The sequence below is a fragment of the Ceratotherium simum genome, chromosome 25 (genome assembly GCF_057802395.1).
Source record: "Ceratotherium simum simum isolate JZ-2026a chromosome 25, ASM5780239v1, whole genome shotgun sequence".
NCBI classification, from domain to species: Eukaryota; Metazoa; Chordata; class Mammalia; order Perissodactyla; family Rhinocerotidae; genus Ceratotherium; species Ceratotherium simum.
Genome location: NC_141924.1, coordinates 8,393,109 through 8,409,728, shown reverse-complemented (window position 1 = coordinate 8,409,728; position 16,620 = coordinate 8,393,109).

The following is a 16,620-nucleotide window of genomic DNA, read 5'->3' as shown; positions in this document are numbered from 1 at the left end:
TTGATGGTGCCCCACCGGTTTCTGAATCTCTGCTCATGTTGTTCGTTCTCATTTCTGTTCCTCAGCCTGGATCAGCTCAGCTGACCTGTCCTCATATTCACTGACTTTTCTTCTGCCTGTTCAAGTCTGCTCTTGAGTTCCTGTACTGAACTTTCATTTCAGTTTTCATACTTTTCAACTCCAGAATCTCTACTTTGTTCCTTTTTATAATTTCTATCTCATTACAGATATTCTTAAATTGGTGACACATAATTCTGCCACTTTCCTTTAGTTCTTTAGGCATGGTATCTCTTTGTTCTGTGAACGTATTGAATTAGCTGATAGGCAGTCTGTGTCCAGAAACTCCACTGGCAAAGACAGTTTCCATTGATTCATTTTTTGCTGTGTATTGGTCATACACAGCTAAACATTGTTCATGTTCCTTTGCATGTCTTTTAATTTCTTGTTGAAAACTTGATGTTTTGGATAAGATAATGTGGCAACTCTGGAAATCAGAACTCTTTGCTCCCCAGGGTTGGTTGTGGTGGTTGTTTGCCATCATTGTAGTTGTTTCTTTGCCTAGTGACATTTCTGAACGCAATCTATAAAGTCTCTAATCCTTGTTTTGTGTGGCCTCTGAAGTCTCTACTCAGTTAGCTTGGTGGTCAGCTAATTATTGGTTAGAGATTTCCTTAAATGTCTGGAACCAATCAGTCTCTCAGTCTTTGTGTGCTGGGACAAACTTTCAACACTCAGCCAGGCACTGGCTTTAGAGTTTACAACTTTCCCTCAGCCTTCACTTCCTGTTTGCATAGAATCTCAAGGTCAGTCAGAGGTGAGAACTTAGTGACCCCGTGGGGTATTCCTGAGCATGCACACAGCTGCACACAGCCTTACACATGTGCATGGCCTCTGAGATTCCCAGGAATGTGTCAGAGGTTTTTCAAAGCCCCTGTGGACACCTCACGCCCCAGCTTCTCAATTAAAGCTGTGCGGTTAGTGTATCATTTGCCCCAACTGTTATCTATTGCTCAGGAAGCTTTGATTTTCAACAGTGGCCTCTGATTACCTTCAAAACTCTCCTGAGAAAAGGCTGTTTGCATGAGGGGAGCTGTCGGTCACACAGAGACAGCCCTGCACACGGGGTCTTCCAGGGAACCCCCACCCAGGGAAAATAGTGACAATTCTTTTGGAACGAGGCTTTGAAAATGCTCCATGTCCTGTGCTCCCTCAGGAGGCTTCCCTGGGAGTGTGGGAGGTTCTTTTCAAGGCTCCTGCTGAGCCAGAGAGTGGAGGATAGGACCAGACAAGTGGAAATGCCACAGAGCTTGATGTTCATTTTGAGACTTAGCCATCTGTCTTAAAAAAAAAATGCTCTCAGTAGCCATGAACTTTTGGTTAATTCCCAGACTTCTGAAAAGGTGTCTGATCAATTTGCCAGTTTTATCATTGCTCTTCTGGAGTGGGCAATTTTCAGAGCTCTGCCATTTTTGCTGATATCACTGCTCTCCTGAGGGGTGTTTATGAGATCTTAGATGTCTTGAAATTCTTCTCTCATATGTCACTAATAGTTCAGCTGGGAATAACATTCTAGATTGGAAATTGCTTTCCCATAGTATTGTAAAGACATTTCTCATGGTCTTCTACATCAAGGGTTGGTGTTGAGAAGTCTGATGCTACTTGAATTCCTTTAACTGAGATTTCTTTCTTCTTTATGCCTCTCCAAGTCTTTAATTTCTTATTATGGCCACCCTGCAAAAGCTGGAGAGATCCCCCACATACTCAAAATTTGGTGTGGACTGATTACCCCCTTGCCATGCTAAGAGGCTATAAAGCTTTGCTATTTGCATCATTGAGGTCTGTGGGCAAAGCAGGACTCGCCTCTAAACAAGTCCAAAATGGCTTGAGAGAGCCAGGAAAGGAGACGGGCCTGGATATTTACTGTGGTTTGGTGATGGAGTGAGGGCTCGCTTGTGTAGGTAGGAGCTTGGTGCTTTGAAATTCTAGTAGGGACCAAAGGAGACAGGACCAGGATTTACTATCAGGTGGTCCAGATGTGAGGGACAAGGGAAGAGAGAGAGGTGATGCTTAAAAGCTGTCAGAAGTCAAACATCAAACACCCCTAAGAGCGGAGAAGAAGCCCAGATAGCCAGGTGCCCTGACCTTCCTGAATGAGTCTCCCCTGCCTCCTGCTTCCTCCCCAGTTGGCAGGAACTTTAGGCCACTCACCTTGGGCTGCAGGAATACGTAGCCTTTTATCAATGCCGACCTGCTCCCTGGGCATCAGTGGGCCCATGGCCCTGGGGAAAAGTCCTCCCAGCAAAGGACACACAGGGTGTGCCTGCTTGTGCTTTTCAAGGCCTCTGAGGTGGAGAGCAAGGAGGAAAGGCTCAGGGACTGGATGCTCCACCTCCTGAGGAAGCTGTGTCTGGGCTGGTTCTAAGCCTCTGACATCGCCAAGACTCAGAACCACGAATGACAAAGTGTCAATAAATCCACAGAGTTGCTGCTTCTGCAGGCCCACCTGCCTCCTCTCAGGGGCCTCATGTCTTCACAAACCCAGTGTGGACCCATCCACACTCTCTGTCCCGACAAGCTGCATGAACACCCCCTCCTACCACCAAGCCCTGACTCGACAGTGGATACTATGGAGAGGCTGAAGGGGACCTGGCTTACTTTCTGACTCAGTGCCAAGGGACAGACCAAGTTGCCTGAGTGCTGAGATCGGGAGCTTCCTGTCATGAGGATACTTGGACGATGCTGGTGGAACCCCTGTCAGAGATGCTGTTGGGTGGGGGTGCTCTGCCAAGAGAGGACTGGAGGAGCTGTTTCTGCCCTGAGTGTCTATGGTCCCCAAGCTGTCACCTAAATGCACCAGGGGGTCTGCCCAAGACTCGGGCAAGCAGACAGTCATTAGAAAACCTTGGGCACTGCCCGTGTGCTCAGTCCAGAGCCAGTCAATTGTGGGGCTGGGGACTGTAGAGAGGATGGCAGTCCCTGCCCTCGGCCAGGGCTCCTGGCTAACAAGGTCACTGCTGCAGAGTCAGAGCAGGAAGACAGGACCCAGCAGCCATCTGGTACAAACATCTCATTGGCTGAAGGGGAAACAGAAGCTCAGGGCAGAGAGGGACTGGCCCAGGGTCACAGGATGTCCTGGCAGAGCAAGGATGAGAGCCAGGTTGTCCTCCTCCAAAGTCTCCACGTGGCCTCTTTCTCCTCTGGCCATCCACTGTCACATGGGTCCAAGCTTGACCCCTGTTCTGAGAGCATGTCTGGGGCCCACAGGGCTCAATCCCTGCCCCTGGCCAAGCCTCCTGAGAGCTCAGCCTTCACAGCACACACAAGAGGGTGGTGCCCTGTGTTGGAGCCCAGACCAGTGTCTTCCTCCAGCTCCAGCGTCGCCATGAGGCAACCACTCCCGGGCAGGTGCCTATTACCATTTCTGAGGGGCTGGGAAAAGGAGTCCATCCTATCTTGGGGTGACTGAGAGGCTCAGGGAAGTGCTCACTCCTGGACTGCAATCAGGCTTCCCAGGGAGGGCTATGACACCTGAGGAGTGAGCCTGGGTGTTAACCTGGCACATCCCTTCCCGGTCATCCCAGAGTTCCCCATCTATTGGGGTGTGTAGATGAAGTGGGGCAGCAGACTTGATGGTGCTGGCTGAGTGGCTGGCTCATGGTGGGATGGGTGGAGTCAGTCCCGGGATGTGAGTGTCCAGGCTGAGTGAGTCTCTTGCAGTGAAGGGTAGTGTCAGCAGGTTTGGAGGGTTCACATCCTGTGCCTTGTAAAGCAGTGACTGACCCCTGACCAGCTCCTTGGAGATGACCTTCAAGCTTTGGGAATATTCTGCTGGATAACCACGTCTTTGTTTTCCTGGAGCCTCAGGCCATGCCAGATCATTCATGCTAACAATGTGACATGTGGTGGGGACCCTGCCTCTCCCTGTATCAGTCTGGCCTCTGGAGGGGCTGGAGACTTAGTCATTCCTGTGAGCCACACAGTTGCACCCTGCCTACAACACCAAGCCCCCAAAAACCCGTGGACATGAAGCTCAGTTGTGCTTCCTTGACTGGCAATATTCTGTGCGTGTGTCACTCATTGTTGCTGGGGAATTAAGCACTGTCCCTATGACTCCCCTGGAAGAAGAAAAATGGAAACCCATGCTGTGCTCTCCTGTGTGTCTGTCTGTCCTATGTGTCTTTTAGCTTTGCTGATTTTAATCTGTATCCCTTCACTTTACTATACCATAGCTGCTGTAGATGGAATGTTTGTGTCCCCCCAGATTCATATGTTGAAAGCTAAACCCCAGTGTGATGGTATTTGTTAGTGGGGCCTTTGGGAGGACTCCATCCTCATGAATGGGATTCATGCCCTTATAAAAGAGAACCAAGAGAGATCCCTTGACCATTCTGCCAGGTGAGGATATAGTGAAAAGGTGACTGTCTATGAACCAGAAAGTGGACCCTCACCAGACATCAAGTCTGCCAGAGCCTTGATCTTGGACTTCCCAGATTCCAGAACTGTGAGAAATAAATGTTGTTTATAAGCCACTCATTCTATGATATTTTTTTCCAGCCCTCCAAACAGGCTAAGAGAAAAACGTGAATATACCAGCATTTCTGAAGTCTGTGTGTCCTCCAGCAAATAATTGAAACTGGGATGGTCTTGGGGACCCCCGAAACAATTGCCTTCAACCATGGGATTCACTAGAAGAACCCTGACTCACTGGAATGTGGTGAAGGCGTAGTTTGAGAAAAGGCAGGATGGGGGGTGGTGGTTGATGAACCTTCTTTCCTGAATGGTTTCTGCATCACTCGTGGTGTTAACGCAGCAGCTGCACTGTGGTCAGCTACTGAAGGTAAAATTTACCTATGGAATTTGGAAATGATAGAGCTAAGCTCCAAGGGGTTGGCTCACTAGATATGTTAGGAAAGTTAAAAAATAAAACCCAAGAAACAGGCTAATATACAATCAGGTGGTTATTTCTACATGTAATTAGCTAAAAGGAAAATAGAGGAAGGGGGATGCTAGATGCTGACACTGTACCCAACTTGGATTTCCTCTGTTCCAAGTTATGGTCACTTGTGTCAGGGATGCTCCCAAAAGGAAAAATTATGCTTGGACAATAGAAGGCACCTCTATGACCTCTGCTCACCAAGAATGTATTCTAAGTGGGGGTAGGGCAAAATCAAGAAACTCCTGAGAAGTTTCCTTTAACCTGAGAAAGGGGATTTTCTTCCCATCCTTTAAATGCCATGTGCCACTTTCCAGATGAAGTGGATGATATGCTGCCTATGCATGTAAGCCATGCAGGATTGGCTTGATAGTGATCAGGATATTCATCCCCCACAACCAAGAAATCAATAACACAATGAAAACTGGAAAACTCACAGATATGTGAAAATTAAACAACACACATAAGCAAGCAATGGGTCAAAGAAGAAATCATAAAAGAATGTAGAAAATAGTTTGAGATGAATGAAAATGACAGTACAATATACCAAAACCACCGGAATCTAGCAAATGTCATGTTCAGAGGGAAGTCTACAACTGTAAACACCTACATAGATATAGATCTCAAATAAATTACCTAACTTTACACCTTAAAGAACTAGAAAAAGAAGAGCCAATGAAACCCAAAGCTAGAAAGAAATAATATACAGGAGAGATAAATGCAATGCAGAACAGATAAATAATAGAGAAAAACACTTAAACTAAAATTTGGTTCGTCAAAAGGATCAACAAAGCTGACAAACATTTAGCTAGATGGACTAAGAAAAAAGGAGAGAAGGCTCAAATTACTAACATCAGAAATGAAAGTGGGGACGTTACCTCTGATTCTATAGATATAAAAAGCATTATAGAGGGAGAACTCAAGGTGGTGGCATAGGCAAACTGTGAACTCACCTCCTCCTGCGGACACAGCCAATTTACAACTACTCGTGGAAAAATTACCCCTGAGACAGAACTGAAAACTGGATAAGAGGAACTCCTGCAACAACAGACAATCCTATTTGAGGTGGAAGAGGCAGAAACTCCCTTCTGGAGAGGAAAAATGCCGCCTTCACAAGCCGCCAGCGTCACGGCCACCCGGGAGCTGCCCAAAGGTACATAGCCCTCCCTGGAGCCGCGGGGCCCTGAGCCGGGGAGCGCCCCGCCGTGGGCATTTTGTGGACCCAGCACAATCGAGATGAGTGGCATAATATCTGACTTTGCCTGCTACTAAAACATTGGGGAGTACCCCCAGAAAAGCTGGTTCACAAAGAAATTAAAACCGGCTCTTAAAGGGCCCACGCGTAAACTCACCCGTTTCAGAAAGCAACCTAAAATCACCAGAAAGAAAGGTGCACAGTGCTATGGTGAAAAGAGACTCACCTAATAGGCCCTGAGTGTGTCTCGGTGAGAGGTGAGACCTCTCCAGGAAGTGGGACATTGGCAGCAGCCGTTGTTGTGGCCTGCTGTGGGTGTGCTGACAGAGATGCCATTGGAGTTGTCCCTGAGGCCTGCTAGCCCAGGGTCTGCTCCACCTGCTAGAGCACCGATTTAATCCAGCTCAGCCAGGGCAGGCAGCCCACCCTACAGACGGGCCCCACCCAAGAACAAGCCCTCAGGCAACTTGTAGGCCTGCATAGATTGGTGACTGGATTCTCTGCAGCCTGGCAACTGAGCCCACTTCAGTGGGGCAGGGCGGGCACAAGGAGCGGGTGGAGTGTGTGGGGCTCCCACCGTGGAGAGACCGGGTCCGCTTTGGGAGGTTGGGGTGCGCACATGGGGCAGGACTGTGTTGACTGTGTGTGTGGACCTGTGGGCGGCAGGGCTTGTCAGCTGCAGAAGACTTGTGCTTCTCAAAGACCCACATAGGGGGATTGCCCCACCTTCCAAAGCTTGAAACAATTGGGTGCTCCCGTGCCTGAGGCCAGCCCCACCCAGCTGCAATCCTCAGAGAGCTGACAAGAGACCTAAAGCCTGGAGGCTTATAGCAATTGTAAGGCCCTGAGCCTAACAACCTGCCACGCTGGGGGCCTACTCACTTAAAAGAAATACTGCACCACAAATGTGGTATTAGAACTTGCAGCCAACTGTGCTGGGGCTCCCCACACCTGATAAAGAGACTGAAGGGCCCACAACAACTACAAGCAGCTGAACATTACAACAGCTGTCCAGGAGCATAACTCGGCCTCCCTGGGCACCTACAGGCAGAGCAAACAGGCCACAACAGAAGGACACACATAGCCCACATAGGGGTCACCCCTGGAACATTGAGAACTGAGGGAAGCACACTGCAGGTCTCCTAAGGCGTCACTTACATAAGGTCACCTATCCAAGAGAAGGAGACGTAGCTGACCTACCTAATATGTAGACACAAGCACAGGGAAAGAGGCAAAATGAGGAGGCAAAGGAATACATTTCAAGTAAGGGAACAGGACAAAACCCCAGAAAAGGAACTAAGTGGAACAGAAATGAGCAACCAACCCGACAGAGAGTTCAAACTAAGAGTGTTAAGGATGCTCACTGATCTGGGGAGAAGAATAGATGAACTCAGTGAGAATGTCAACAAAGAAATGGAAGATATAAAAAAGAACCAATCAGAAATGAAGAATACAATACTGGAAATGAAAAATTCACTAGAGGGACTCAAAAGCAGAGTAGAGGATACAGAAGAACGGATCTGCGAGCTGGACGAAAGACTAGAAGAAATTACCCAAGCTGAACAGGTAAAAGAGAAAAGAATTAAAAAGAGTGAGGACAGTCTAAGGGACTTCTGGGACAACATCAAGTGCACTAAGATCCGTGTTATAGGTGTCCCGGAAGGAGAAGAGCGAGACAAAGGGGCAGAGAATCTATTTCAAGAAATAATAGATGAAAACTTCCCTAACCTAAGGAAGGAAACAGACATCCAGGTACAGGAATCACAGAGAGCCCCAAACAAGATAAACCCAAAGAGGCCCACACCAAGACACATCATAATCAAAATGTCCAGAATTAAAGATAAAGAGAGAATCCTAAAAGCCGCAAGAGAAAGTCAAGTTACATACAAAGGAAACCCCATAAGGCTATCAGCTGACTTCTCAGCAGAAACCTTACAGGCTAGAAGAGAGTGGCACGATATATTTAAAGTGCTAATTTGTGACAACATGGATGGACATTGAGGGTATGATGCAAAGTGAAATAAGTCAGAGGGAGAAGGTCGAATACCGTATGATTTCCTTCATTAAGTAGTAGATAATAACTACAATAAACAAACACATAGGGACAGAGATTGGATTGGTGGTTACCAGAGGGGAAGGGGGGAGGGAGGAGGGTGAAAGGGATAATTCGGTTCGGTACATGTGTGGTGAGGGGTTGTAATTAGTATTTTGGTGGTGAACATGATGTAGTCCATGCAGAAATTGAAGTACAATGATGTACACCTGAAATTTTTACAGTGTTATAAACCAATGTTACTGCAATAAACAAAAAATTTATAAAAAAACAAAAACAAACAAAAAAAAGCAAATAAAGTGCTAAAAGGAAAAAACTTACAGCCAAGAATACTCTACCCAGCAAGGTTATCATTCAAAATGGAAGGAGAGATTAAAAATTTCCCAGACAAGCAAAAATTAAAGGAGTTTGTCACCAAGAAACCAGTGCTACAAGAAATGGGACTGATTTAAGGGGAAAAGAGAAGACCACAAGTAGGAAAAATTATCTATTTCCATGATAAGAGGGTAATGGATACAAATGCACAAAAAAGAGGTTAGATATGATGTCAAAAACATAAAAGGAGGGAGGAGGGGAGTTAAAGAGTAGAGCTTTCAGACAGAGGTCAAACTAAAGAGACCATCAATTCTGTATAGAAGAAGAAAGGAACAGAGAAGGACTACTAAAACACTGAGAAAAAAAAGTTAAAAAATGGCAGTAAGTACATACTTATCAATAGCTACTTTAAATGTCAATGGACTAAATGCTCCAATTAAAAGGCATAGGGTGGCTGACTGGATAAAACAACAAGACCCATATATATGCTGCATACAAGAGACACACTTCAGACCTAAAGACACTCACAAACTGAAAGTGAAGGGATGGGAAAAGATACTCCACGCAAATGGCAATGAAAAGAAAGCTGGGGTAGCAGTACTCATATCAGACAAAATAGACTTTAAAACAAAAACTGTAAAAAGAGACAAAGAAGGGCATTACATAATGATCAGGGGAACAATCCAACAAGAGGATATAACACTTGTAAATATCTATGCACCCAGTGTAGGTGCACCTAAATATATAAAGCAATTATTAACAGACATAAAAACAGAAATATACAGTAACACAATAATAGTAGGGGACTTTAACACTCCACTTACATCAACGGATAGATCATCCAAACAGAAGATCAATAAGGAAACATTGGCTTTAAATGACACACTAGAGCAGATGGACCTAGTAGATATATACAGAGCATTCCATCCAAAAACCAAAGAATACATGTTCTTTCAAATGCACATGGAACATTCTCCAGGATTGATCACATATTAGGCCACAAAACAAGTCTCCATAAATTTAAGAAGATTGAAATAATACCAAGCATCTTTTCTGACCACAACGGTATGAAGCTAGAAATCAACTATAGGAAGAAAATCAGAAAAGCCACAAATACGAGGAGATTAAACAAAATGCTACTGAACAATGACTGGGTCAACGAAGAAATCAAAGAAGAAATCAAAAAATACCTGGAGACAAATGAAAATGAAAATACGACATGCCAGAATTTATGGGATACAGCAAAAGCAGTTCTAAGAGGGAAGTTTATAGCAATACAGGCCTATCTCAACAAACAAGAAAAATCTCAAATAAACAATCTAACAATGCACCTAAAGGAACTGGAAAAAGAAGAACAAACAAAGCCCAAAATCAGTAGAAGAAGGGAAATAATAAAAATCAGAGCAGAAATAAATGAAATAGCGAACAAAAAAACAACAGAAAAAATTAATAAAACCAAGAGCTCGTTCTTTGAAAAGATAAACAAAATTGACAAACCTTTAGCTAGACTCACCAAGAAAAAAAGAGAGAAGGCACAAATAAGTAAAATCAGAAATGAAAGAGGAGAAATTACAACAGACAGCTCAGAAATACAAAAGATTATAAGAGAATACTATGAAAAGCTATATGCCAACAAATGCGACAATCTGGAAGAAATGGATAAATTCTTAGAATCATACAACCTTCCAAAACCGGGTCAAGAAGAAGTAGAGAATTTGAATAGACCAATCACCAGTAAGGAGATCGAAACAGTAATCAAAAACCTCCCCAAAAATAAAAGTCCAGGACCAGACGGCTTCCCTGGTGAATTCTACCAAACATTCAAAGAAGACTTAATACCTATCCTTCTCAAACTCTTCCAAAAAATTGAGGAGGGGGGGAAGCTCCCTAACTCATTCTACAAAGCCGACATTACCCTGATACCAAAACCAGACAAGGACAACACAAAAAAAGAAAATTACAGGCCAATATCACTGATGAACATCGATGCAAAAATCCTCAACAAAATACTAGCAAATCGCATACAACAATACGTTAAATAGATTATACACCATGATCAAGTGGGATTTATTCCAGGTATGCAGGGATGGTTCAACATTCACAAATCAATCAATGTGATACACCACGTTAATAAAATGAAGAATAAAAATCACATGATCATCTCAATAGATGCAGAGAAAGCATTTGACAAGATACAGCATCCATTCATGATAAAAACTCTGAATAAAATGGGTGTAGAAGGAAAGTACCTCAACATAATAAAGACCATATATGAGAAACCCACAGCTAATATCATCCTCAATGGTGAAAAAGTGAAAGCTATTCCTCTAAGAACAGGAACCAGACAAGGATGCCCACTCTCACCACTCCTATTTAACATAGTACCGGAAGTCCTAGCCAGAGCAATCAGGCAAGAGAAAGAAATAAAAGGGATCCAAATTGGAAAGGAAGAAGTGAAACTGTCACTATTTGCAGGTGACATAATTTTATATATAGAAAACCCTAAGGAATCCACCAGAAAACTTTTAGAAGTAATAAATGAATATGGTAAAGTTGCAGGATACAAAATTAACATACAAAAATCAGTTGCATTTCTATACACTAACAACAAAGTAGCAGAAAGAGAAATTAAGAATACCATCCCATTTACAATTGCAACAAAAAGAATAAAATACCTAGGAATAAACTTAACCAAAGAGGTGAAAGAGCTGTACATGGAAAACTATAAAACATTGCTGAAAGAAATTGAAGAAGACACCAGGAAATGGAAAGCTATTCCGTGCTCTTGGATTGGAAGAATTAACATAGTTAAGATGTCCATACTTCCTAAAGCCATCTACAGATTCAATGCAATCCCTATGAAAGTTCCAACAACATTTTTCACAGAAATAGAACAAAGAATCCTAAAATATATATGGAACAACAAAAGATCCCGAATAGCTAAAGGAATCCTGAGAAAAAAGAACAAAGCTGGAGGTATTTCAAAATATACTACAAAGCTATAGTAACCAAAACAGCATGGTACTGGCACAAAAACAGACACACAGATCAATGGAATAGAATCGAAAGCCCAGAAATAAACCCACACATCTATGGACAGCTAATCGTTGACAAAGGAGACAAGAACATACAATGGAGAAAAGAAAGTCTCTTCAACAAATGGTGTTGGGAATACTGGATAGCCACATGCAAAAAAATGAAAGTAGACCCTTACCTTACACCATACACAAAAATTAACTCCAAATGGATTAAAGACTTGAATGTAAGACCTGAAACTTTGAAACTTCTAGAAGAAAACATAGGCAGTACGCGCTTTGACATCGGTCTTAGCAACATATTTTGAAGCACCATGTCTGACCGGGCAAGAGAAACAATAGAAAAAATAAACAAATGGGACTACATCAAAGTAAAAAGCTTCCACACAGCAAATGAAACCATCAACAAAACGAAAAGGCAACCTAACAATTGGGAGAAGATATTTGCAAACCATACATCTGATAAGGGCTTAATCTCCAAAATATATAAAGAACTCATGCATCTCAACAGCAAAAAAACTACCAACCCAATTAAAAAATGGGCAAAAGACCTGAACAGACATTTCTCCAAAGAAGATATACAGATGGCCAACAGACACATGAAAAGATGTTCAAAATCATTAACTATCAGGTAAATGCAAATCAAAACTACAATGAGATATCACCTCACGCCAGTCAGAATGGCTATAATTAACAAGACAGGAAACAACATGTGTTGGGGAGGATGTGGAGAGAAGGGAACTCTCATACACTGCTGGTGGGAGTGCAAACTGGTGCAGCCACTATGGAAAACAGTATGGAGATTCCTCAAAAAATCAAGGATAGAACTACCATATGATCCAGCTATTCCACTGCTGGGTATTTATCCAAAGAACTTGAAAACACCAATGCATAAAGATACATGCACCCCTGTGTTCATTGCAGCGTTATTCACAATAGTCAAGACTTGGAAGCAACCTAAGTGCCCATGAAGGGACGAATGGATAAAGAAGATGTGGTATATATACACAATGGAATACTACTCAGCCATAAGAAACGATGAAATCCAGCCATTTGTGACAACATGGATGGACATTGAGGGTATTATGCAAAGTGAAATAAGTCAGAGGGAGAAGGTCAAATACCATATGATTTCCTTCATTAAGTAGTAGATAATAACAACAATAAACAAACACATAGGGACAGAGATTGGATTGGTGGTTACCAGAGGGGAAGGGGGGAGGGAGGAGGGCGAAAGGGATAATTCACCACATGTGTGTGGTGATGGGTTGTAATTAGTATTTGGGTGGTGAACATGATGTAATCTATGCAGAAAGAGAAGTATAATGATGTCCACCTGAAATTTTTACAATGTTATAAACCAATGTTACTGCAATAAACAAAAAATTTTTAAAAAAAGCATTATAAGAAGTACCCTCAATATTTACATGTCAACAAATTGAATAACCTATTTTTTTTAATTTTTTGTTTATTGCAGTAACATTGGTTTATAACATTGTGTAATTTTCAGGTGGACATCATTATACTTCTCTTTCTGCATAGATTACATCATGTTCACCACCCAAATACTAATTACAACCCATCACCACACACATGTGGTGAATTATCCCTTTCGCCCTCCTCCCTCCCCCCTTCCCCTCTGGTAACCACCAATCCAATCTCTGTCTCTATGTGTTTGTTTACTGTTGTTATTATCTACTACTTAATGAAGGAAATCATATGGTATTTGACCTTCTCCCTCTGACTTATTTCACTTTGCATTATACCCTCAATGTCCATCCATGTTGTCACAAATGGCTGGATTTCATCGTTTTTTATGGCTGAGTAGTATTCCATTGTGTTGATGAAATGGAAAAATTCCTGGAAACAGAAAAGCTACCAAGACTGACTCATAAAGAAATAGAAAATCAAAGTAGACCTTTAATTAATAAGGAGATTTAATACGTAATCAAAAAGTCTGGGGAAAGCAATGCCCTGGATCTGATGGCTTCTTGCTTGAATTCTATCAAACATTTAAAAAAGAACTAACACCAATCCTCCTCAAACTTTTCCACAAAATTGACAGAAAAGTAACACTTCCTAACTCATTTTATGAGGCCAGGATTACCCTGATATCAAAGCCAGACAAAGACACTAGAAGAAAAGAAAACTACAGACCAATATCCCTTATGAACATGGATGCAAAAGTCCTCAAGAAAATACTAGGAAACTAAATTGAGCAGCATATTAAAAGGATTATAAAGTGGGAAAGGATTATGACCAGGTGGGGTTGGTTAATGGAATTCAAGAATCATTCCACATGTGAAAACTGATCAATGTTATAGATCATATTAACAGAATGAAGGAAAAAACTACGTGATCATCTCAATTGATGCAGAAAAAGCATTTCACAAAATTCAATGCTCTTTTATGTTGCAAACACTGAACAAACTAGGAATAGAAGGAAACCACCTCAACATAACAAAAGCCATATATGAACCTGCCCCCCGGAAGCATGATACTCAATGGTGAGAAATTGAAAGTTTTTCCTTTAACATCAGGAATATTGAAAGGATGCCCACTTTTGCTACTTCCACTCATCATAGTATTGGAAGTTCTAGCCAGAGTAAGTAGGAAAGAAAAAGAAATAAAAGGCATCCAAATTGGAAGGAAGTAACATTATCTCTATTTGCTGATGATATGATCTTGTCTGTAGGAAAACCTAAAGATGCCACAAGAAACCATATTAGAATTTATAAATAAATTCATCAGAAGTGTCAGGATTCAAAATCAATGCACAAATCAGCTGTATTTCTATACATTAACAATGAATAATCTGAAAATGAAATTAAGAAAATAATTTGATTTACAATAGCATCAAAAAGAATAAAATACTTAGGAATTAACTTATCCAAGGAGGGAAAGAGTTATACCATGAAAACTACAAAACATTGCTGAATGAAATTAAAGAAGACACAAGTAAAAGTAAAAATGGAAAGACATCTTAGGCTCATGGATTGGAAGACTTAATATGGTAAAGCATCAAGACTACTCAGAATGATTTACGGATTTAATGCAATCCCTATCAAAATCTGAACGACTTTTTTGCAGAGATAGAAAAAATCAATCCCAAAATTCGTATGGAATCTCAAGTGACCCCAAATAGCCAAAACAATCTTGAAAAAGAAGAATAAAACTCATATTTCCTGATTTCAAACTTATTATAAAGCTACAGTAATCAACACACAGTGGTTCCAGCATAAAGAGACAGACCAACAGAAGAGAATAGAAGGCCCAGAGACAAACCCTCATTTATAGTCAAATGATTTTGACATGTGTGCCAAGACCATGCAAATGGAAAGGGACAGTGTTTTCAACAAATGGTGGTGGGAAATCTGGATATTTTAATGCAAAAGAATGAATTTAGGCCATCATCTAGCACCACAGGCAAAAATTACTTCAAAATGGATCAAAGACCTAAATGTAAGTGCTAAAACCAGAAAATTCTTAAAAGAAAACATGGGAGAAATGGTTCTCAACATTGGATTTGGTAGTGATTTCTCGGATATGACACCAAAGGCACAGGCAGCAAAAGAAAAAGTAGACAGACTGGACTTCATGAAAATTAAAAAATGTTGTGTATCAAAAGATACTACCGGGCTGGCCCCATGGCTTAGCGGTTAAGTGAGTGTGCTCCGCTGCTGGCGGCCCGGGTTTGGATCCCGGGCGCACATCGACGCACTGCTTCTCCAGCCATGCTGAGGCCGTGTCCCACATACAGCAACTAGAAGGAAGTGCAGCTATGACATACAACTATCTACTGGGGCTTTGGGGAAAAAAATAAATAAAATTAAAAAAAAAAAGATACTACCAATAGAGTAAAAAGGCAACCAATGGAATGGGAGAAAAGATGTATATATCATGTGCAGTCACGCTTTGCTTAACGACAGGGACGTGTTCTGAGAAATGTGTCATTATGCAATTTTGTCATCGTGCGAACATCATACAGTGCACTTACACAAACCTAGATGGCATAGTCTACTACACACCTAGGCTATATTGTACTAATCTTATGGGACCACCATCGTACATGCGGTCCGTCGTTACCAAAACATTGTTATGGGGCACATGACTGTATCTAATGAGGGATTAATATCTAGAAAATATAGAGAACTCCTAAAACTCAAAACAACAATAACAAAAACCCCACATAATCTGATTTTAAAATGGGCAAAGTACTTGAATAGACATTTCTACAAAGATATATAAATGGATAACAAGCAAATGAAAAGATGCTCAACATTACTCATCACTTAGGGAAATGCAAATCAAAACCACAATGAGAGACCACCTCACACCCATTAGAATGTCTAGTATCATCAAAACTGGAAATAGCAACTGTTGGCGAGGATGTGGAGAATTGGAACCCTGTGCACTGCTGGTAGGAAAGTATAATGGTGCAGCTGCTGTGGAAAACAGTCTGGTGCTTATGTATCCACAAATTGAAAGCAGAGTCTCAAAGAGATATTCGTACCTCATGTTCACAGCAGCAGTGTTCACAATAGCTGGAAGGTAGAAGCAACCCAAGTGTCCATAGACAGATAAAGGGATAAACAAAATGTGGTCTATACATTCAATGGAGTATTATTCAGCCTAAAAAAGGAAGGAAATTCTGACTCATGCTATAACATGATGAACTTTGGGGGCATCAAGCTAACTGAAATAAGTTGGTCACAAAAGACAAATACTGTATGATTCCACTTATGTGAGGTGCCAGGGGCTATGGGGAGGGGTCATGGGGAGCTATTGTCTAATGGGGACAGAGATTCAGTTTTGCAAGATGAAAAGAGTTCTGGAGATGGATGGTGTGATGGTTGCACAACAAGATGAGAACTTAATAGCATTGAACTGTAGCCTCCAAAACGATTGAGATGGTACATTTTATTTGTATGTATTTTACCACACACACACACACACACATGCACACAGAAAATGTAGCTACTCAAACAAATATGACCATTTTACTGTAGGAGCCAAAAACCAGGGGAGTGGTCTGTGCAGTAAAAAGTTTACTCAGTTGGTCTGGTGTTTTCCATCCCTGCACATTCCC